The 23812-nt window shown below is 34.3% G+C and overlaps 1 protein-coding gene across 2 annotated transcripts in view; it reads left to right on the top strand.

The window, feature by feature from the left end:
* The first annotated feature begins 21090 nt into the window (after nucleotides 1-21090).
* Nucleotides 21091-23812, top strand: part of LOC111931898 (E3 ubiquitin-protein ligase PHF7-like) — a 9596-nt gene continuing 6874 nt past the window's right edge. The window contains exons 1-2 of one of the 2 annotated variants that reach the window (XR_015284544.1): nucleotides 21091-23638; nucleotides 23734-23812. The exon at nucleotides 23734-23812 is cut by the window's right edge and continues 196 nt beyond it. The gene's annotated coding sequence lies outside the window, so the exon portion shown is untranslated. The remainder of the gene's footprint in view (nucleotides 23639-23733) is intronic. The other variant, XM_086881099.1, reaches the window with a different exon arrangement.

Here is a 23812-nt window from a genome sequence, read left to right as displayed (position 1 = left end):
CAGACCAGGCTTTGAGGCCAACGGAGGCAGACCCTGTGGACACAGGATGGTGCTTTTCATCATGCCAAATTGCCCTCCCTTACACACAACCACCACTCTCCTCCCCACCTCTACTGATGTGAGAGAGGCAGTTGTCATGTCTTAGAGGGTGTCATAAACCATCAAAAGACTGAAAACCCCCAGAATAATTTCTGAGGCCTTCCACTAGAGGACTGCATGTGATCAAAAAGACAGTGTGAAATTCCCCTTTTCTCCCAGGTGAGGTGCTTGGACATTTCCATCTGAACCTCAGTGTATATTAACCCACTAGGCCTTGTATTTGATGGGGTTTTTCCCCCACCCCTGGCAGATCCTTCAATCATTACTTTGACCTATGACAAAAATCAATGGCACCCATTGTAAATCCATGAGTGGTGATTATGTCGCTTTTTCCTCCTACACTTCTTTCTCTTTCTTCCTTTTTTCCCTACATTTTCTTAAAGTGAGTGATAGTTTTATGCTTTCATATTGCCATATTACCATAGATAATTATAACCAAAATGACTATATATCTGCTTTTAATTACAATCACATTGTTCTAAAATAAACCCTACAGATATATATATATATGTATATTTACAAATACTAATTATTCAGTGTCATTCTACTATAATCCACCCCAAAAAATCTGTTAACAAGAACATGGGTTACCCTCACCTTCAGTGGCAGATCATAACATGTCACAGATTCTACAATATAAAGAAAATAAAATAGCATTAGTATAAACACTGCAAAGATTTTGCATTATGTATATTTGAAAATCTGTGGTAGATTTTTCAGATACAGATGAAAGAACAGAGCTACACAATCCTTTTAATTCTGAGCATATGTATCACATTGGAAAGCAAAATAGAAATTTTATCATAGCTGAAAATTAATATGGTTGTTTAGAGATGTAAGCCTGAACCAAGTGATGAAATTTGTATTAGTGAAGGAGTGAAACTTCTATTCATGGTTCACCACTCTCAGGAATGTCATTTATTGCATAATTATAACCATCTTCCCTCTATGCTACTTTATTTCTAACTATTTGAAGACTGCAACTATTTCTTTATCATTCCAATTGTCAGTATTTTTCTCAATTTTTATGTGCTACCTTCAAGAGAGAAGTAATAAACTTATCAGTTTAGGAGTGGGAGTAAGATCTGCTTTTTCTTTTTAAAATAAAACAACATATTTAGATCCATGTATAATTTTTAGCTAAAGACAATGATTTGTTTCAATTAGTGATGCTTCTCACTGGCAAAGTAAATACTATTTCTTGAAGCAAAGGCTATATAAATATTACTCTGTTTTACGTTATCCTTCCTTTTGTGTACAGATAAATAATTGAATAGTTTAGACAAATAGGGGAGTGCATATACAGTTATGGATAATGTCTGAAGTTATACTTGACAAATACATAGTATAAGAGTGCCATCTTCTGGAAATAATATTTTTTAGACACTTCTCATTTCAATTTAATCCTTGGTTTACAAGAAGTATTAGTTAAAGATTAATGATGTTTACTTGACTGTTTGCCCTGTGTTTCCCTTTTCATTTGTCTATGCTGGTTTTAAAGTTAGTAGTTCCTCTACAAACTCTTTTCTATACAAGGACCAGGAAAGTGTGAATTTAATAATCAGAGTTTAGGTTTTCAGGTTTATAAGTAGTTGTGCAATCCCCAAGGGTTAAAACAATCTCAACAGTAACCTCTTAAGAGAAAAGAACCAGCTTTATCTGATTCTAGAAAGTTTTAATCCTTTATCTTAATAAGCTTTGACAAACTTTAAAATAAAATGAGACTTACTTCTCATCATTCTCCAAAATTTTAAACTGAATTACTTTCTCTTTTCAGCCTGTTCTACACTGGGAGAAAATTACACATTATTACAATGAAACTAATTTTACTTCTGAGTCAGACAGAAACATATGCTCCACACACAAGGTCTTCAGAGCCTTAGAAGAATAGTACAGGTAAAATATATTGGTCTACTATTTCCTCTTCCATATATATATCTAATTTCTACTAATTCTAGTAAAAAATATTCTAGTCAAGATACCTCTATTTCTGATAAAAATGATGGAATACAGTTAATTGTAATCCCACTGCTAACAAAGAAGTCCCTATGCTCCATAAACTCTTACAAATCAGCAACCCTGTAATAGCACAACTATCCTTGACTTATCGAAGTCCTTGCATCTATAAAATGTGTGCTGAAAACACATGTTAAGGCTCTGCATTTTCTGGGAGTAAGACCTTGGGGAAGCAATGTGAAAAACACTGTCCTACCTTCTTGCCTTGGAACCCAGTAAAATCAAATCTCTCCTACTGTACTTCAAATGGGATTTTTCTGTCTGTGTTTATTTTATATATGTTTTTTTCAGTCCCCAGCCTTCATTTTTCATGTCATTTTTCGTATTGCTGCTACCAAAACCAATAATCGTTTGTCCTGCATCTCACTCATTCTTTGTGCTCTTAAAAGCCTCTGAAATGAAATTCTCTTTCTTCTCTGCTCTTACCTTCCCAGATTAAATATACCTATTTGTCATCCTTCCAAGCTTTCTACTTTCTATTGTCAACAATCACTCCACCCTTTCAGACCTTCTGTCCCAGAGGGATTTCCACTTTGACCAGATCCTATTTTCCTTTCAGCTAATCAAAAGCATGCTCCACATTTTTTTTTCAAAGAGCTTTTAAAACATGTTTTGGTAACTTTTGTAGATAATTCTTTCTTCTCAGCTAAGGATCAAGATAAGAAAAACCTAAATAAATTAAGACTTTCCAAATAGGTTTTAATCAGATTAAAATTTATGTACATATGACAGTTTATCAGGGTACTCAGGTTATCAGTATATGTACTACAATACTTCACCTCTTATCAAATGTCAAGCCGTTTGCATTGTTCTAGTTGGTATTACGTGTGCTTGTATTGCTTTAGTTTCTATTTTTCTATTCCAAATTGCATTTTGTGGTGTTTCTGCCAACTATTAATACTAATCTGGGAAATTTCAAGTCTCACTACTATATTGTTGTATACCAAAAATTTGGAATTACACTGTTATTAACATTCATAAAACAGAAGTCTAGAAAACTCATTCTTCAACACAGACATTTTTTTCTGTCTTGCCTCTGTTCCCCTATGGATGATGGAAACAAGACTCCTGCACAGAATTTGGAAAGGACCCAAGAAATGTAAGAATGTCAAGACTTCAAGACTCAAGATATGGACATTAACACATTGAAGTACTATTAACTGTTTTGTAGGTACATAAAACTCCTTTATTGCTCTGGCACTTTAATATTTCAAAACAGAAAATGAGATTACTCAGAGAAACTCAGAGAAATATTTTGCAATAATAAAGAGTTCAGTAGGATCATCAATCAGACTAAATTATCATTTCTTTGCCTAAAAACTTCCTACAGTCTCTTATTAATATAATATAAAAGTATAAGAGGGTTTTATTAGACAAAGTGAAAGATACAAGTTAAAATGCACAAAAAATGCTTATTTACTGTGCTTTGCTATTCTAAGGCTAAGGATTTTAAGCTGAACTCCAACCACATAGACTATGAACAAACTGGAGGCAAGGGGCTGAACAGCACTAGGAAAGAAAACTGAATGAAACTTACACAGACAGTATCCCTTTGTTGTAAGAAGCCAGGTATCACGGATCCAAACCAAAATGAGAGTGATTTAATCAAATGGACTTAGACACCAAAACACTTTAATCAGAGACACAGAGGAAATATTCAGGCTATACAACTTCGCTGTCCTGTGCTGTCCAGGAGGAAGGCTGAGCAAGCCAGTCCATCACAGCACCATCCTAGTCCTGCACCATGAGGCCTGTTTGCTGTCACTTCAGTGCCCTGTTTAGCTCTTACCATTCCTGCCTTGAGAATCACTATTCTTTACAGAACACTGCTTTTTTGTTGGGTTGGTTGTTGAGATTTTTTTTAATTTGTTTTTGTTTCTTCTCTTACACCCTCTTATGGAGCATTTCATGGCTCCTTATGGCTTCTTTATAAGTTCTTCCATTTTTGTGGGGTTTATTTTATTCCTGTCACGTTTTGAAAACTACACCAGTCAATATTTGTTTAGCTTCCAACCAAATATGGCCTTTCTTAGAGGCCCTCAGAACAAAATCTTGAAACCCATATTATGGCCTAGCATACAATTTCTCCAATATTAAAGTTATTTCTATTGACATCAGAATATTTTTCTATCTCAAAAAATACTTCATCAAAATCTGTGTTCTCTTAAAATGTCAAGATATCAGTATTTTCTATCCAGTCCCTAACTTAAAATATTAAGTATTTAGCAGAGTTTCACTGTTAAATTCCCAGCACAATAATTATTCACATTTTTGCATAACCTTTAGCTAAAACATTTTTTTCCTCAAGTTTATCCACTTCTTTCTTTTGTGACAATCCTCAGACATATTTAATGAAGTTCAGAGAGGTTTTTTAGATGAAACAATCAGCTGACAATGAAAAAAAATCAAGTAATCAGGCACAGTCTATTTTTAAAGTAAGTCAATGTTGTAACTGCGAGTGCTGCAACATTAAAAAACCCAAAGCATTATCATGAACTCGTGAAAATTGTGAGTAGTAGTATCTTAAACTAAAAATAATCACTGAATTTGCAAGCTGTTTTATTGAAAGCTGTCAAAAACTCTTGAAAATTCTGCCCTTAATATATAAATTTTAATTGGTTCTATATTTTTATAGGTCCAAGATTAAAAAAAAAAAATAACAAAACAACATTTTAGAGTTTTTTAAAATTATTAAATTCTGCCAGCTTATCACTTATAAATATTCAGTGTGACACAAACATGAGAAACAAATTTGGTAAGACAACATAGTGTATTTAAAAGTCAGGCTACAAAATGGTAATGGACAAGCAAGACCCTTTAGCTGCAACAAACGTACTGTCCACATGTCAGGTTAGATTTTTTTTTTTCAACTTGACTTTCATGGTTTGACACTGACTTACCTGGATGTCAAATTAAATTATACCAAAGAGAGGAAATACTCCTAAGTAATAGTGAACAGGTTAACCGTATATTTTTAAAAAACACATGGCTAATTAGGTAGCAGAAGTCTTTTTTTCTTTGTCATCCACAGGTAAAAATAGGCAGAGTTGACATTAAGATGACCTTTGAATCTTTATACATGCACAGAATAAAATAGCTGTAAAGATTTTAAGTTTGTCACAGGAAGCAGTCTCCCTTTCACTACTTTATTATTTATTTATTTATTTTACCCCAAACAATACCTTTTTCTATCTAAGCAGTGGCTAAATGAGAAATCTCAACATAGTTACATACTGTCACCATAGTAGTTTAAATGAGTAGCTAGAAGAATGTTTAAAATCCAGAAGTCGTTTTATGCATCTAGGATGAAAAGAGGAGATAAATCTAAATTCACTTGTGCTGAAATATTTTCACATTCATCTGCCAGTAAGACATCTTTAGTTCAAGGTATGCCTTTGAAAACAGGCCTCAGTAAAGAAATCTGAAAGGTTTTATGAAATATTGTTTTTCTGGTCCATAGCTCAAGAATACAGCCTTGAAAATGTGCATAGATCTGCATGGTCAAAACTAAAGAAAACCCTCAGTAATATTGCAATTTCTGGATATAGGCACTCTACATGAAGAGCTGCAAAAGCATAATTCCTTCTTTTCAGCTTGTTGTCAGACAACCAATTGAAGAAAGTTAAATAAACAAATAAATAGACAAATAATAAATAAAGGTGGTTTCTCTGAAGTCCTCTGTAATGATGCAGAATACAATGAAATTGCAGCAGGCAGTGAATTATGGGCAGAGAGATTCATAACATTTTATTCAGTATTTTGACTTTGGCTGGAAGCTTACAAAAAGAAGATATCAGAGGCCTATAGATAAGGGCATGGGATTAAATGCTGATGTTAGGTTATTCCATTAAATAATGTGAGTTTCTGAACCTTCTAATGTCCTTTTGCAACAGGACAAGTAAAATTAATAAATAAGCTTTAATTTTGGAGTTATTTGGAAGTTGAACAATTAATTTGTCTGAAAGGAATCATACCTTGCAGATTTCAGTGTCAGATATACATATGTGAACTCAGTTTATTATTTTTTTTACTATTGGAGAGTTTATAAAACCTCAGCCACACTAGTGAAAAGGGAGAGAGGACAAATACATGGGCTTGCTTCATTGACTTCTCTTCCCCTAACTGCCAGAAATTTTTCCATGCTTTGTGACATCTTGTCATAACAGTGTAATATAACTATCTTCATTTCTTAGACAAATTGCTCAAAACTCCCTTGACATACAAGAAAATTCCTTGGCACACCACTATTATCTCAGCAGAACTTACCTAATTTTAATGACAATAAAAATAATTTGAAACCCCCACAGAGTGTTTTGGTTTTTTTCTTTCAGTTTATTTGTGTGTTTCCAAGATGTTCGAGTATTTATTTTCCAAGACAATAATACTCTTTTACTGAGTAATATTTCTTTTATTCTTGACAATTTATTTGTTTATAATGTGCTATATTTCTCTAACATATCAGCAAGAAACACCTACTAGGCAAAAGGGTGAAAAAAAGTTGATAGAACTACAAAAAAGCCTCAGTCAAATTATTAACAGAAAAAGAATGTTTGGAGGTAAATTGGTAATAATTTTTAAAGACCATTTTAAATTTAAATTTAAATTTAAATTTAAAGACCATGAAAAGGATATTGATAAGTGTTGAAATAATAGTAGTCATTAATAGTAAGAATTGTGAAAGATTAATATGAAAGTACTGAACTGTTCACATCTTTAAATCAGGATAAATGCCCTTCTGAAATATAGGTTTAATGAAATAAGTTATTGAGCTCAATGCAGGAATAAATGGGTAGAATTCTTTGTGATAAAGGAGGTCAAATTAGATGATCTGATGAAACTTCTGGTCTTAAAATATATGAAACTGTGAAGAGTTAACCAATAAACCATATGCTGATAATTTTTTTTGTCCTACTCTGCCATTTATATACAATAAATTCTCCAAGAGCAGAGAGAACCTACTCCAGGGCCTTGTCTTTCCCTGTCATTTGCATAATTATATCTACTTCTGAAGGCTAAATTCTGTGTAGTTAGACAGTCGTGCCTTGATAGAAAGAAAAATCCTGAGTATTTGATGCTCTATTCATGAAAGAACAAAAAGAAGCTTAATAAACACAATCTCCCAGAACCTGCTGCTAAAACTCCAAAGTTAATTGCATTTATCAACTTCTCAAATCTTCTGAAATTTATTAAGATAAAGCTTATTTTTGTCAAACAAACAAATTAGCAAGTTCACATACTGACAATATTGGAACTAGTGAATTAAAGGTAACTTTCTGCTCTCAAAAACAGCCATATTGATAATAGCAATCCAAATAACGTTGGATTACTTTTTAATCAAATAGCCTCTTCTCTGATCTGAGTCACAACTGATGCAGGAAAGTCTTGTGGTGTGCTGTGCATAATTTATTGCCAGGATAAATAGAGTTATTCCATAAAACTCACTTCCAAACACATGCATCAGCCCACCTCCAAACACATGCTTTTTTACTGCAGGCTGGTTGGGCTCTGAGCACTGTTAACAGCAATTTTTCAACACATTGCCATAACAATATAAATCCTTACAGTGGGTTTGAGGACAAGTCACTAATCTTCCCTTTTAGACAGTATTCTATCTAAGTAGCTGGCAATATTGTTCCTTTGCTTCTCAGATTGAAATGATTGTTCTAAAAATAATTTAATTACACATTTTGAGTATTTGTTTAAAACATTGCAGGAAATATTTTTGTTGTCCACCCTACACACCATAATAGTCCTTGGCTTTTCAGAATTCTTGGTTCTACAATGTTATATATGACTTTTCCATTCCTTCTTGTTTTTCTTCTGAATCAAAATACTAATGCTTAAAGATATAGAAAAGATTTCATAGCATTTAGATTTGTAATAGGAGCAATCTAATAAAAAATTTCTTCATCTATTAATTCTGTCTACCTTTCTTTTGCTGATAAAGTCAGTACTGTTAGGATTACTATCTAACTTTTGGTGTTTTTTTTAAAAAAAAAATCTACACTTCTATGTATTGGGGTTTTTTCTTATCAGAAAACAGAATAATCCATATGTTGAACCAATTTTTACAACTGCTATTTCATCAAGCTGATCTGCTAAATTGTGTTCCTCCTCAGTTACTCTGTTCTGATATATATGCTTCGACTTTTCTAACCCGTGTGTGAACTTGATGTAACCTTTGTTTAATTTAAATTGTAGCAGTGAAATAAAAAGAGCTTTAAAATTTAGGACACTTCATGAAGGATGTCCAACAGTTAGGCAGCAGTTATCTGATACATTTAAAACAGATAAGGATAAAAATAAAGTTATTCCTCTGTTTCTGTAGTGACAAAGCTTTTTGTTAAGTCTCTTCTTCAAATATTCTGACTATATAGGGAACATCTTAAAGTTGCAACAATGAAACCTGAAGGAGAGGATACAAATAATTTAACCTAACCAAAAGGAAACAAAATCTTTAAACTTCTTTTAAAGTTCAGGTTTGGGGCTGAAAGATACCATGGGGAGATGACAGATTTGCTGCCTCTGAATTAAATTAAGCACCTATAAATTATATCACCTTGACTACACTTCTCTCCCAAATCCTCACATTGAACGAAGATTCATTACAGAATGTCAGCTTGACATGAATTTTAAATGAGTGAATTCTCAACTAGTTAATTACAAGTAGAATCTAGTTCTTTGTATTTCTGGAGCAAAGAAGAAATATGTTACCCAGGCTATTCTGAAACATAAAAATTGCATTATAAATTTAATAAAACTAGAAACTCAACACAGCCTAACCAGACCTCCAGGATGACTGCTAAGAGAGAGAGGTGAGGTGACAGTGAGAAAAAACTTATCTGAGAGACATCTGCATGGACTGCATTGCCCACCGATCAGAATCAAATATTCTCAATGCAATACATGAATTCTGTAAATTGGGAAAGTCCTATGACCATGTCTACCTTGTTGAAACCATAGTAAGGGAAATTTTGCTATCTCAGGATTTTTGACAGCATAATTATTGAGAAATAAAGCTGAGGACATTTCTGTGTTTTGTAGTCGGCCATATCAGCTAGATGACAAAGAATTCATCAGAGCTGGGTGTGTTTTGTTTTGTTTTGTTTTGTAGCTACAACCTAAAATGTTGTAATGAAATGACTTTATTTTAAAGAGATAAAATTTAGAAATATTTATTTTGCACACAGATATGATACACTCATTTTCTGGGGTTTTTTGCCTGTCAATATAATCCTTACAAGTAATTTAGAAATACCTTTGCAATATTTCCTATTTTGATTTATTAGTATTCAGAACAAGTTTTCCTCTGATTAATCCTTGATGTAGGAAGCTAAGAAATGAAAAATTAATACAATCTGGGGATGTACTATAACTGCAATTCCTTTTTCCTAATTAGAAACTTGAACATTTTGTATAACAAGCTGCATTTCTCCTCATGAGCTGGATTACAAAAATAGCTGCAGAAAGACCACCAATATGACAAAACAAAAAAGTGGGGAAGAATTATGAATAACCACAAACTAAAGTATTTAAAATAATAATCAGGTGAAGAAGTGATGCACCAACCTGTAATACTCTTTTTAAAAACAGGGAAGCGCACTTCACTCAGTCATTCCTTCTCATTCAGTATCTTTATAAAAAGACTTTGCAGAATACGACATTTTGGGTCAGAATACATCAGAAATGTTGGAATCCAATTCTCTAGGTACTAAAATCTGTTTAAAAGGTAAAGACATGAGTGGAGCATTGTACTTCATGATATTAAAATGTACGGCATTTTTATTTAATATGAAACTATTTATCTCAAAAACGTTAGTCATTAAATATTGTTATGATTCTATTATTTATTATATCATTATAACATGAAATGGATGTTATATAATTTCATTTAGAGTAATAATTAAAAGAAGGACCATCCTTCAAGGTACATTCTGGGATGCCCCCCAGGAAAATATCCTGGGGAGATGGGAACCTTCTGATCATGGAATCCTTTCCACAGTTATGGACCATGCCTATTCCTTCATTGGGCACTGCCAGTCTTAGGGTCAAAAAGAAGAAGGAAGACAATAATTTATTTCTGATTCCATATACAAAGCCAATAAAACATTCAAACCACTGGAGTCCTCAAGAGGTTTAACTGCTACGTGCCTTTGGCAAAGGGGAAACCAAACTGCCACAAGCACTTGCTGAGTCTGCAATGGCAAGGAGTTACTTTAGATAAGAGATGGCCAGACAGTCTTCACAGTTCCCACAGGCCCTATTGAAGGAAAAAATTACTGAACTATTGAACTATTGAATTATTAAACACAACATGGATTACTTGAAAATACCAGCTGATTTTTTTTATTAATTCTTTTCTTTTTTGTGTGTGTGTGAGCATTTGTAATTTTTTCCTAATTGAACCTAAATCAAAAGGGCTTTTCTAACTGAACCTTCCTGAAAAATCTTGGAAGAGCTTTTACTCTTCTGTCTGTGTAATTAATGTTCAAACCAACTTATAAAGTCCCAGAGCAAGTGCAGAAATGTTATTGATTAATAGTTTAACTACATACTGGACAAGATTCCCTTGTTTCTTGGTCTATGCACTCAGAGAATTCAAAGGTCATGAAGACACTGACTTTGGACTGAATAAAAGATTTTAGTCATGAGGACTTTTAAATAAATAACTATAACCTCGAAAAAAGGCATTGTCAGTTTACATATACAACATACTGCTTTGAGAAAAATCAAACCATATTTTAATTGTGAATGTGTTAAATGGAAGATTTCTTCCTCAATGTAAATATAAATTTATAATGATAAATTAAATAGAATGAAGAACAAAAAAAAGTCAAACCAAAACCAACACCAAACCAAATTCATTCCCCTTCATTAACAGCTATGAAACTTTCTAATAATCAATTAGCAGAATGGTTTGATAAGAAGAACAAAAGATTGTTTTGAAGTATCATCATAGTCATGTTAACATAAATAGTGGTTTAAATGTATGGCACTTGGCACAATTCCTTACTTCTGCAGCAGTTCTTTGAGCATGGCCTGTATTTGTATTCCTGTTCCAACTGAGGGAAGATGTGCTGTTATGCAAAGCAGTGCATTTAATGAGAATGAAGATGTCAGAGAGTGAAATACTGACTATTATTGCTGCCTCTTTTCTCATTTCTAAGGATCTTCTCATTTTATTGACACCCACTTTCTAGAATGCAGGGAGCTAATATTGCTTACCATTAAATTTGGACACATAGTTTTCCCTTTTTTTAAAAAATTTTATTTTAATTTTTAATCAAGATTCTAAATCTTCCCTCTTCTTTTTTCTGTGTTTCTCAGAATTCTTTTGTCTATTTTTTTGTCTAACCTAAGCTTACTACCAGTCACCTAAAGACATCCATTTGCCTGGTCCCTTGTTTCAGTCAGTGAAAGGGAATAAATCTTTCCAAAGAGTTCTTCTTTCCTTATTAATATATTTTTGTAAAGAGCCTCTGGAAGTACTAATTTCTTCATATTAAAAGTATTAAACTAGTTCAAGGTTTACCCATGTAAAAAAGTTGAGTGAGACTAACTCAGCTTCAAGAAGTATTTGTCAATTATATTTATGACACTACTTCTGTCTGGAACAAAACTGGTCTATCCCCTTGTCTCTGGTTCAAATCTATCCTTTTTTCATCTTTTCATTTGAGCAGCTAGCACCTTTTTTTAGTGTAATGTTTACCACATCACCAGGACAAAATCAAGCAGGCTACCTAAGGTACCTCATTCTGTGTTCTTGTCTCATTTGAGATACATTTCAATGTATAAGGAACATTCTCAAACATGAAAAATACCATGGAAAATTATGCCTCAATTTTAATATCTTTGAAATATTTCTTTTTTGTGATTAAACACATTTAATAATGAACATTATCATCAGTTGTACAATGGTAGCATACTTGAAGTCTAATTTGAATGGCACTTGAGCTATACATGAATTCAAAATAAGTTGAGTTAATCCATTCTTTAACATAGATTAGAAAAGAAAGGAAAGGTCTTCACAAAATTCAATGATCAACTTATTCTTTCAGACAAAAGCAGAGGAGGCATTTTTCCTAATGCAAAAGCAACAAAGAATGATTATCAATCATCTAAATTATCTGTACACAAAGTAAGATATAGAATAATTCAAGGAGACATAGAAGTCATTAGATGTCAGATAGTTCTATCTCATTAGCACAATAAAAACTTAGTTTGATGTTTCACATCATTTGATGATCAGAGAGCAAGATCCATACATAATTGATAAAAACAGAGAGAAGCTGGAGATTAGGACAAAAACTTATTTCAAAACCATTAAAATGCCAAGGGAATTGGAATTTGAGAAAACAGAGAACTTACCTTGTTTATATGATAATGCTTAAATAAAATAAAGAAAGAATGGATGCTAAAGTTGTTCAAACTTTTTACACCCTAAGATGTAACTGTAATTCTCAGACTTACGTTTCTATGCATTTCTAAAAAATCTTTAGGGCACTTTTTGGAATTTTAGCTGGGTGTATACTCTTAATTCTGACCCTTTTACTAATAAATGCACACTTTATGAAAGAGAGTCACCTTATTAGACACGGTGGTGAGAAATTAACCAGAGGAAATGGCATACTTGATCTTCTTGTTATCAAAGTTACTACTGAGTGCAGGAGAATGAACGAATCTTGGTGGTGGTGACCCAAACCTGTTGAATATAATGTATACAGGGCGTGTATACTTGAAGTTCCCAGAAAATTCAAAACAATGATTGTAATAAAGGAAATATTCAAAACAAAGTATTGAATCAAGGTTGTACTCCCAACAGTTTATCTGGTCAAATAAAATAGATTACTTCATCAAAAGGAGGAAATAAATATAAATGACCTTGTACAGTTTTATGAGAGACATATGCCAAAATATTTGGGTTGGGTTTTTTGGTTTTTTTGTCAAAAGCTAATGCATAAGTTTTACATTTTAGTGCAACTTTTGTACTTAAAAATGCTTCATATTATCAGTTTCTAGCTTTGAAGATATGACTTTGCATTCCAAAGTCATAAAATAATCACTAGGGAGATAGGGAGAATATTTTGCTTTGATCCTTGTATTTACAGAATAGTGGTTGTCATGAGGTCTCTGTCACAAGAGCACAGTAAAATTAAAGGAAGTTTTTACAAAAAAAAATATTTATTTATTTAAAATATTCAAGGTATTTTCCTACTGTATTTTCCTGTATGTTGAAAAATATTTGGAAAAAGTTTTGGAGTAAGCATAACCCAAGTTAGACCACCATTTTTTCAGATACTTGGAGGAATGCATGCACCATGTGGCTGAACATTATAAAAGCAGTTACTGTTTTAGGGGGAGTCCATATCCAGAGATAATGGAATTTTTTGCAGTCATCTTCATCATGTATCAGGCTAAGGGAGGAACAAAGAAAAGTTTTCAAAATTCAAACACAAACAAGAAAAGATAGCTGCATTTTTACAGGAGATGAAAATAAAGCAAAAATTAAGCAAAACAAAAAATACTTTTTGTATCACACAAGCTTTTAATGAGATTCTCATTCTATAAATCTTACAAACCTATCATCCTCAGGGTTTGTTTTTTCTTTTCTAGTGGCCAGTTTATGCCTCATCCTCTCTGTTCTTATTACTTATATTGTTTTGAAATATTAAAATTATAAAAATCCAGGCTGACACAAAACAAGAAGCAGACTGAATAGATTGGCACTTGTGGTATCAACTATCTGAATCATAACCAAACAACTTAATAAGGTAGGATTTTAGTAGCTTTTTGCATTCCACAAATCTCAGATTATAGTTCTGCATCACTTATTATCAACTGACCGTCCAACTGGAAATAAATGAAGATACTTTTTCAAATAAAATAAAATAATTTTTCAAATAAAAGACTGAATATATTAAAGAAACATGTCTGTCACGGAATCACCTTCTTCTGTCATTCTTTTACCTCTTCTGTACGTGTATATACATAGGGCTATATATATATATATATGTAAGTCAAATTGATATTTTCTCTTTGCTGTTTTCCCTTCACTTTTTGAATGAATGAATGAATGAATGAATGAATGAATGAATGAATGAATGAATGAAATGCTGCAGTATTACTCTGAGTCACATACATTTTTTTTTTAAAAAAGATGATGCGAGATTCTGCAGGTAATTAGTACTGCATCCAAACACTTCTAACAGCATCAGAGAGCTAGACTTAGCTGTTCTCCAAGATTCTACATCTGTTACATGTCTACTTTGCCACAACCATTTTTCCAGTTTGAAAAGTAATGGTATCAATGGTCAATGTTTGACAAATATAGACAAAGAACATTTAGTGACAATTTCATATAATCCGTTTAGTTTAAGATGGTTTAAGTTTTAAGAAATGCATAGCCCTATGCAAAGTTTTACAGCATGAATAGTTGAGAGTAGATGATAGAAATCCAGCTAAATGTATCTTGTGTTTGAATAATTTGCAGTCAACTGGAAGTATGGTCTATGTATATTTCCAGATCTTTTTTACCTGATTTCCCTAAGCTATTTTCAATTAAAGTGATCACTGTAATGCAAGGACATGTAATGTATAGACTAAATATGAATGAGAAGACAGTTTTCTGTCACAGAAGCAGATAAAATGTTAATAAAATTTTGCCTGCTGTGAACTGTAAAATGTATCCTTGGAAAATTATCAGATTAATTTAAGGAAAAAAGTACTCACATTTAGTCTGAAACAATGGCTTTATGTACAAAATAGCAAAACCTGAAATTTAGAGAAAAAGTGAGCTTCATTCCATAATTAATTTAAATTTTGAAAGCTAATCAAACACTTCCTTGAGCATAATGGATATTCATCATGCAATAAAGTAGATCTCCAAAGGAACAAAATGAAATTGATTCAAGGACTTTAAGAACACAGACTTATAAAAATAAAGCCCCCTATTCAGTAACTTTAAAATATCATTTCAAGTGATGTAATCTGGGACATATTTTGACTGAATAGACATATTTGATATGCATGTATCATGTATGTATCTATCTACCTGTCTTCAAAGATACAGTTATGAAGGAATCTGAACATGACATCTGTTACACTGCATACTGTAAATTAACTTATATTTCATTCTGATAGCAATACCTTAAAAATTTAGATATAAGCCAGAACAAAAATAAAACACCTCTTCAATGTAAGCCCAAGTTCTTCTCAAACACAGCTTATATTGGTTTATGATTTTCTGCTTATTATTACGATATCAAAAATATTTAGATGAGATAATAATATCTGTAAGTGAATGTACATATTTATGACTGATTTTGAAAACAGAAGCCAAAAAACACTGCTGTCTAGTTTAGAACTTCTAACTAAAAAACAGTGACTTGAAAGCAAATATAACTTTGCAGATCCTGGTAGAAGAATGACTTTGAAAGTAGAAAGCATGTTCCAAATAATAATCATTATTAAATAATTCAGTTATCACCATGCATTGTTTCCATGAAAAACATCTTAGCACTGAGTACATCAAGGGGATACTGAACTTATTTAAATGTTTTTCCTAAAATGAAATATTTGTCTTTTTTAGTTCTCTGATAAGACTCCCTCACATTTCATTATCTGATAGAACAGAAACTAAAAAAAGAGGAAGTAAGATTATCTCATTTCATGGAATGCAAAAAAAATGTGTAAAAACATTCAAGGACACCAGATTAATTCATAGAGGAAACTACTGTATAAACTATAATATGTATATATGTATAAAATACAGTATTTGAACATGCTGTATCTTTACAGAGTGATAGGATAACAATCGCTGATTTTATAGAACCTGTTTAACAAAAGAAAGAAATAAAGTGAAATTGATTGGTTCTCTTTAGAAAAGAGAAAGAAAATGGCCATATTAAATAGGTTTGACAAAGGAATCAATCACTGGCACATGACCACAAAGGTAGAGGCACACACGAGTGAGTTTCAAAGTCTAAAGTATCCATGTTTCTAAGATTCAGTTTCCTCAAATTTTTCATAAATGCCTCTGAAGAAAATATCTATACCACAGAATGTAAATATGTAGGTTTCCTGTTTTTACTCTGACCAGGACTCAAGAATAAGAAATAAGTAATGCTATATGTTTCATGAAATGTCTGGCAAAAATAAAGTAATAATAGAAAAGTTCTTTCTCTTTCACTCAGTTGCACTCTGAGAAATTAATTATCTTTATGAAGGCAGAAAAAAATTAATCTCTTTAACTAGAGCTAGTTTTTTTTCAAATTATCTCATTTTGCAGAGGGTCCAAACTTCAGCAGAAAAGAAAGATGATGTATATCTATATAAACATATATATATTATTTTTTTTATATTTTTTCCCTGACACACTTGATCTTATACAGTAATCAAATTATCCTCTAGCAGATACAAAGGAACAGATTTATCTGTTTAAAACTAATGTGACCAGAGACACCTGAGGCTATTCAAGACATTTCCCTGCTGTTGGTAGATATGACAGTGGATTAAAAAAGATTCACTCTGCCTCTCTAGCAGCAGTTAGAGGCAAAACTAGATACCTGAGAGTGTCTAAAATACTGCTGTGATCATTTTTAAAAATTGTAAATTAGGGTGTCTGTCCAATGAGTTAACAAGTTTCATTACCAAGGTGTAGATAGCAAGTTTCTGAATGATGGGCAGCTGACTCCAGGCAAAATGATTTCTGACAGAAATAAGAAAGAAAAAAATTTTGAAAAAATCTCTGTAGGGTACTGAGTCAGTATTTTCTATTTACAGCTTATGATTTATATTTTATAGATTTAGATTTATATTTTATAATGTGACAAGATAGTAGCAAAGGATCATCCTATATTATAGAAAGGCTAAACCTTGACCTTGAGATAAGGCATCTGTAACCTTTAGAGTAAGATTAATGTGGTTGTCTGTCTGGAAACCAACTGGTTTTATTTATTTTCAAATCAAAATTTGTTCAATGGACCCTTTCATCTATTCTTCTTTAGGACAATACAAACTACAGAAAGATCAGCTGCAGCTTTGAGATGAAAAAAATAATCTTGATCTATAGGGAGGGGGATGCCAACAGAACCTTCCTGAAACAGTTTTTAATCACATTCTATTTGTATGGCTTGCATATTCTGATCTCTTTAGCCCATGTTAGGAATATGATTGCTTTGCAAATTTCTAGGAAATTAATTTTAGTCAGTATGACAGTAAATATCTGATATGCACAGATCCTGTGAGGAAAAGCAATCACTAAAGAGAGAGAATGATGTTGTAGGACAGGTAATTAGGTAAGCAAAGTAGGGACAAGAGGGGTAGAAGTCTGTTTAATGGTGTTTCTTCTCCACAAAACCTATTTTTATTTCTAGCATGACAAACCCTAGGACACAAACATTTCCCCCATAACAGTGAGAAATCCCTTTGGCAAGTAAAAAATTTTATCATGCATTAAAAATGCATGTGTTTATCTACAGGATACCAATTTGTTTTCAAATGAAGAGGGCCAGAGACTGTTATATGTGCAAGAGATTCTCTTTCACTAGTAATTTATTAGTAGTCATTATGTTCAATTATGGTCACAGAGAGTAAAGAAAACTCGACAGTTGAAATCTGACTATGCAGCCGGGATATAACCCCTTTCCTCTTTATCTTTTCAATGGCTTCCCAGGCAAAGTCCTGGCTCTGTTCAGTGAATTTTCCTGCCAGTTTCTGAATCACACATAGCCTGCCAGGTCTCTCCTAACACACATCTGCTGCTGTACTGATTCCCCTCAGTAACCTGCTGCTCTATCAGATGCAGGCTGAAGTTACTGCTCCTGCCAATGCACGACATGCTGAGACCATGCCCAGTGGCCGGGCTTGCCACAAATGTGGGACTCTGCCATTGCTGCTTCTGCCTGGTTATCATTGAGCAGCCTGAATTTCCTTTTGCAATACTTCTCTTGTCTCAAAAAGACCCAAAACCACTTCTGAACACACCTGTGCGAGTCTAAAGAGTGAGGTACCTTTTGTAATCATGCTGGATTAATTCTTGTCTACCTTCCTGTACGTCTCCCCTGCCTTTAGATTTTGTTTTGGCACTATGTCCTGATCTGAATATAATTTATTTTATTATTTTTTTAATTTAAAAATTTTATTTATTGGGTTTTCATTAGAATTTAACACCACTAGGTTAATGTAGATGAAAAAGAATTTATTGAGCACTACTCTGACATGTGTGTTAATGCCAAAACTTATATTTAGAATGAGTTCCTTGTTACAATTTTGTGTTAAAGAATCACAGAACTGGTGCTTTGTTTTCCACTTATTAAAAACAGAAAAGTTTCCAGAAGCTGAGAGATCAAGCAGCTATCTATCTTCAAAGAAACTCCAGTGTGTGCCAACAGCCACCTCACTCTCATGAAGAGCTAAAATACTGAGCTGACAAAACTTCACCTAGGCACATGTGTTATTTAACACACATTATTTCCCACCAGTTTCTATATTTAGTATCAGAAACAATGTTTTACTGGACCTCATGCAGCCCCAAATCCTTTTTCTTTTCTTTTCAATGAGTTAGTTGCTCAGTTAGTGGTTGTTCAAGTTATATTTGAGAGCATGAGAGAAACAATTTTCTGAAAAATAATCCATAGAGTAAGCATTTTTAGAACAGTATTTGATCAAATACATCTCTTATGGAAATCAGTGTTAAATAAAAAAAGTGCAATTACACACACACACTTTAACTCTGTGTGTACACATATACATTTATTTATGTCTATTTATTTACATAAAGGGGAAATTTCTTCAGAGGTCAAGCATGTTTCTATACTGTAGAAGTTCAGAGTGTGCGGTTTAAATAGCATATAAACCCATGAGAAATCACAGCATATATTACCATAACTGTTGTTGCTCAAGAAGTTAAAAAATTTAACTTTTCATTATAAAAATCTGCATGGCCACACTTTTCAGCATAAATTTAATTCAGTCTAAATAACACATCTGTTACTCTAACTGGCTGGTTTAGGTAGGTTTATTACTTCTGGAGTGCTAGCAATATATTTTATAAGGGAAGATAGGAGAAGAATATACCCTAAGATTCTATTGCAAATTAGAGTTACTGCTGTCCTAAGGCCTTAGATGTTATTTTTGTTCCCAAGAGGGGAATCTTTTTAATGGGTTTCTGTGAAAAATCCCTGCTGGACATGTGGGTCATATGACTACAGGAATTGGAATTGTCAACAACATGCATTTTAAAAATACATTTTCAATTCTCTCTGTTTGTGTAATGGTTTTGAGCCTTCAGGGTTTCCATTTTCAAATGTTTACTTCTTCTAGCCTAAGCACTAGAAACTATACTCTTTTATTCATGACAGCAGAAATGCTTCTATCACTAAAACATTCTAGAATCTAGGAAAAAAGGAAAACATGCATGAGTTTATGTACATGTATTTTATAAGTATTTATATAAATAATATACATATCCATGTATATGTATCTATTCTAAACAATATACAAATATATACCTACAGGCCATCTCTATTAAGACTACTCCCTCTCTTCCTCAGTGATAAGTTCTTCAGCATTACCACTATCACTATCACCTTGGAAACACCTTTGGTTCAAAATAAAAATCTGTTTTATGCAGTAAATCAATATAAGTAATTGTGATGACCAACGGAGAAGAATATTGATTTGGGTTTGAAATTTTCCCTTTGTTTTCAGACAGTTTTTTGTAGTTTTCTAGGTTCACATTAATCCTGAATCATAAAATATCCATGAAAGAAAAAATTTACAAAAAAAATATCCTTGTCAAGAACTATCACATTCATAATACTGATTATGACTTCTATTTGATTGTGCCCCCTGCATGCTCTCTGAGCTCAGCCAGAACACTCCTGTTCCCAAAGTGTACCTATCAACTTGTTCTCTGTTATGGCAGAAAAGTGTTTTCAGAGAAACATCCATTATTATTTGGCAAACAAAACCAAAGATTGGAGTTTCATTACTTCCTGAGCACACAACAAGTGAAAATGTTTCCTTTTTTAAGGAATTTAATAATAATTTCTCTCCTGAGAAATAAATATTTCAGTATTGACTGTAATAGTTTGGAAGACTAGAAGAGATTCCAGGAGTGCAAGTTTTTTGCTCTACATATAATATGTGAAAAAATTCAAGTTATTTTCCATAAACTTTTTCTCCCCTATGTCCACTGGTCATCACAAATTCATCCTGACATTGTTATATCATGAAGACTACAACAGTTAAAACTTGCTGTATTTAAATTTACACTTTTTTTACATTTGATTTTTACATTATATAGTTTTCCTACTATGTAAATAAAAGGTTGTTTGGGGTTTTTTTTCTGTGACATATGTACACACAGACATTTTGGCATATCACAGGTTCCTACAGTGATTTGAAAACTTTTGATCTAAACTTGTGATTTCTGAAAAAGGAATCGACTTCATGTCCTAAAATTATAATATTTTGACTAATGTGGTATATAGTATTCAGACTGTCAGATGGTGTCTTCCATAATTGATTGCCCTTCCAAAATTTCTTCCAAAGTAGGTTATAGTATCTGATAGGCAATAAATTATAATGAAGTGAGTTTTGTCACTGCATTCATAACGTGTCTGATCTTTTGGTGTGTAATTTTCCAGCAAGATGGCAAAGATTCGTTTACTTGAGACTGAACATTGTTGACAAAAACTCCTTATGAAAATGTATTTTTTTGACTGCTGGTTTAAAATTTCATATTATGTAGACATTAAATTAAACTGAACAAGGTAATTCTTGCTTTTTAATTTATTTCAATGTAATTATATTTTTTTTTCCCGTGGATGGACTAAATTCATTTGTGATGTAAATTTTAAATTCATTTTGATGGAGAAAAAAAGCATTCCAAAGTGAAGTTCTGACAAGCTGTTTATTCACTAATATTTAGTTAGGATGCACTTATAAAATACTTCATAGGGAGTAGTAACATTCAGAGTATAAAAATCATATGCTAGTTATTTTTCTGTCAGTAAAGTGTATTCTGAAGGTATTGAGTATGTACACACAACTTCCTGTTTTGCCTGAAAAGTCATTTATTTCATGAACCTCATAAAATACCAAGAAAAATTACAGATTTGGTATTACTACTGTTAGACACTCTCTGCAATTAGTCCTTTCGAGACAAAAACTCTCATTGGCTTCAATTTGCATATTTTTTTTCTTATTCTGCATTATAAAAAGAACAAATCCATGGAATCTTAGATGTAAAATTTTCATCAGGAAAGATCATTCTTCAACAAGAACTGGCTGGGTTTGTGCAGGGAGAGCAGTGGCTGAGTTGTCAGCTGCAACTTCAGCGAGGCTTTGTCCGTGCCTCCCATAACATGCTCCTGAGGCAGCTCAGGGAGAGTGGGGTCGAGAAGTGGACAGTGGAGCTCCAAACTCAGAGGGCTGTGACCTCAGGGGGCCGTGCTGGGGCCAGCCTTGTTTGCCTTATTCCCCAGTGACTTGGCAGAAGGGATGGAGGGTTCCCTCAGCACGTTTGCTGATAGCACAGAACCTGAAGCAGGGGCTGATGCACCACAAGGCTGTGCTGCCCTCCAGAGTGACCTGGACAGGCTCAACAGCGGAGCAGAGAGGGACCTAATGAAGTTACTCAGGAGAAAGCCTCTAGAAGAGCTTGAAGCTTTATAATTGCTAGGCAAGAATAGTTGTTTTGCATATTGGAATGTATAAGGTCATGTTGTGATGTCCAGTCAGGGGAACCACTACATCTCTGTAAGTTACAGAGCCAGTTCCTTAACTATGTGAAGAAAGTCTTTGAGGCAAACTGCAAATTCAGAAACTTGACCTAATACTAAGTTGGATTTTCACAATTTTCTGGCATGATGGATGAAGCGTAGGGATTCCAAAAGGAATGTGAAAACAAGCCAATTAATCTTCTTTTAGAGTTCACACGTATTTCCTGCTTGTTCCTTGAAGAACTTGCCAAAAAACGTTACTTTTGAAATCCATTCAAAGATCTAATAGAAAAAAATATTGTCCAAAAGTGAGCCTGTTTTTCTGAATAGAAACATGTTTCTTGCGTCAATTCAAGATTTATACGAGAGTTTGGGGTTTTTGGTGTGTATTCTTTGAATGTAAGTTGCTTCTTTGCAGGACTTTTAATAATTAGATTGTGCAGCAGAGACAACATTTTACTGCATCCTGCTGTCCAGTGCTGAAAAGGATTGAGAAAGAGTCGGTGGCTCTGAGTCAACGCATAACTTACAGGAGCACAGGAGCAGCTCCCAGGGCCTGGAGAAGCAAACGGGTTCCTGGTTCTGAGGACAGTGTCCACAGCTCGGGATTGCATGGCTGAGCTCTTCTGGCTCCTTCTGCTTCAATGCCTTGCCAAGACACAGGTTCCCTGCAGAGCCCCGGGTGCAGCTACCCAACTTACCCCTCTTCCTCTGCCTCCACCCTGCTTCCTGCGTAAACGCATTCCCTGGCATTGCACCTGCTGTGCCTCCCTCCTAGTTCAGTGAAGGCATTGTTTTCCACCCAAGGGGGCTCTCCCCTGGAGACAGGAACATGGATGAACTCCTGGTGCCCCAGCATCAGGCAGGTGCAGGGTATCTCTTCTTGTCAGTCCCTGCCCTGTTTCCCTGGGATCCTGCTGACTGTTCTAGAAGTCAATGATCTGGACTTTGCAGGGGCGTGTTTGCAAAGATGTGAATGCAAAAACTCTACAAGAACTGCTGTGTGTGTCCTGTCTTGACTTTTTTCAATATATTTGCTGGTAGGAAAGCATGGACCAAACTGGCAAAGTTCTTTAATGAGGGAAAAGCATTTGACTCCTGAGCTGAGTACTGTTGCAAGCTCTCCAGTCAGATGTACAAGGTAATCTTTCATTGAATTTCCTGGGTTTCCATTGAGTGAGTGTAAAGGATGAGCTTTCTCAGGAGCTTAATACTAATTTTTCCACTTAATATGAAATGTCAAATTCATTAGATCATTAGGTGACAGGAGAATTGAGGTTGGGAGGCAGCTGCAGTGGTCCCCAGCTTTATCTCCTCTTCCCAACAGTGATCAGCACGGGCATGAAATCAGGTTCATCTCAGTTTACTGCAGAGAGGTCTTGAGGAAAATGTCGGTTCACCAAGAGCAGGTTTGGAATCTGTGCAGTGCAAGAGACTCTGCACAAGGTCTCTGGGCAACTGACTGCCAGGGACAGGAGCCCTGGCATGGCCGTGCCTGAACAGCACTTTTCTGCCTACAGTGCCACCCTCGATGGCTGCTCTGGGGCCTGGGATTCGACCCTGCACTTGCTGCAGGAGTCCCTGGCCTGGTTCTGTGCTGACCAAAGGCTTGGAACCATCTCAGAACCTTGATTCCCAAGGGGGTGGCCTCAAGTGATTGCCAGGCAACTGAGGCCATGGCTGCCTCAATCTTGGGAGCAAGATGCTGATGTCAGAGTGGCCGTGCGACCAAAGCCCCAAAAGGGAAGGCTGGGCTCAGGCCATGCGTCAGTGCGACCTGACAACGGGAGGAGAAGGTAAGTCAGGGAAGCAGCTGCCCAGGGACAAGAGGGGCCCCACACCTCAGGGCTCTGGGCCTGTGCTGCAGGGTCACTTGCCTCTCCCTTCCCAGAATCAGCAAAGGAAGATCCAGAGGAGACGGCAGTGTTCCTCAACACTAAGACGGGAGCAGACAACAGACAGGAGCAGGG

Source organism: Cyanistes caeruleus, chromosome 3 (assembly GCF_971803275.1).
Source record: "Cyanistes caeruleus chromosome 3, bCyaCae1.hap1.1, whole genome shotgun sequence".
Classification (NCBI taxonomy): Eukaryota; Metazoa; Chordata; class Aves; order Passeriformes; family Paridae; genus Cyanistes; species Cyanistes caeruleus.
Note: the sequence above shows the minus strand (reverse complement) of the source record. Positions and strands in the feature narration are given on the sequence as shown.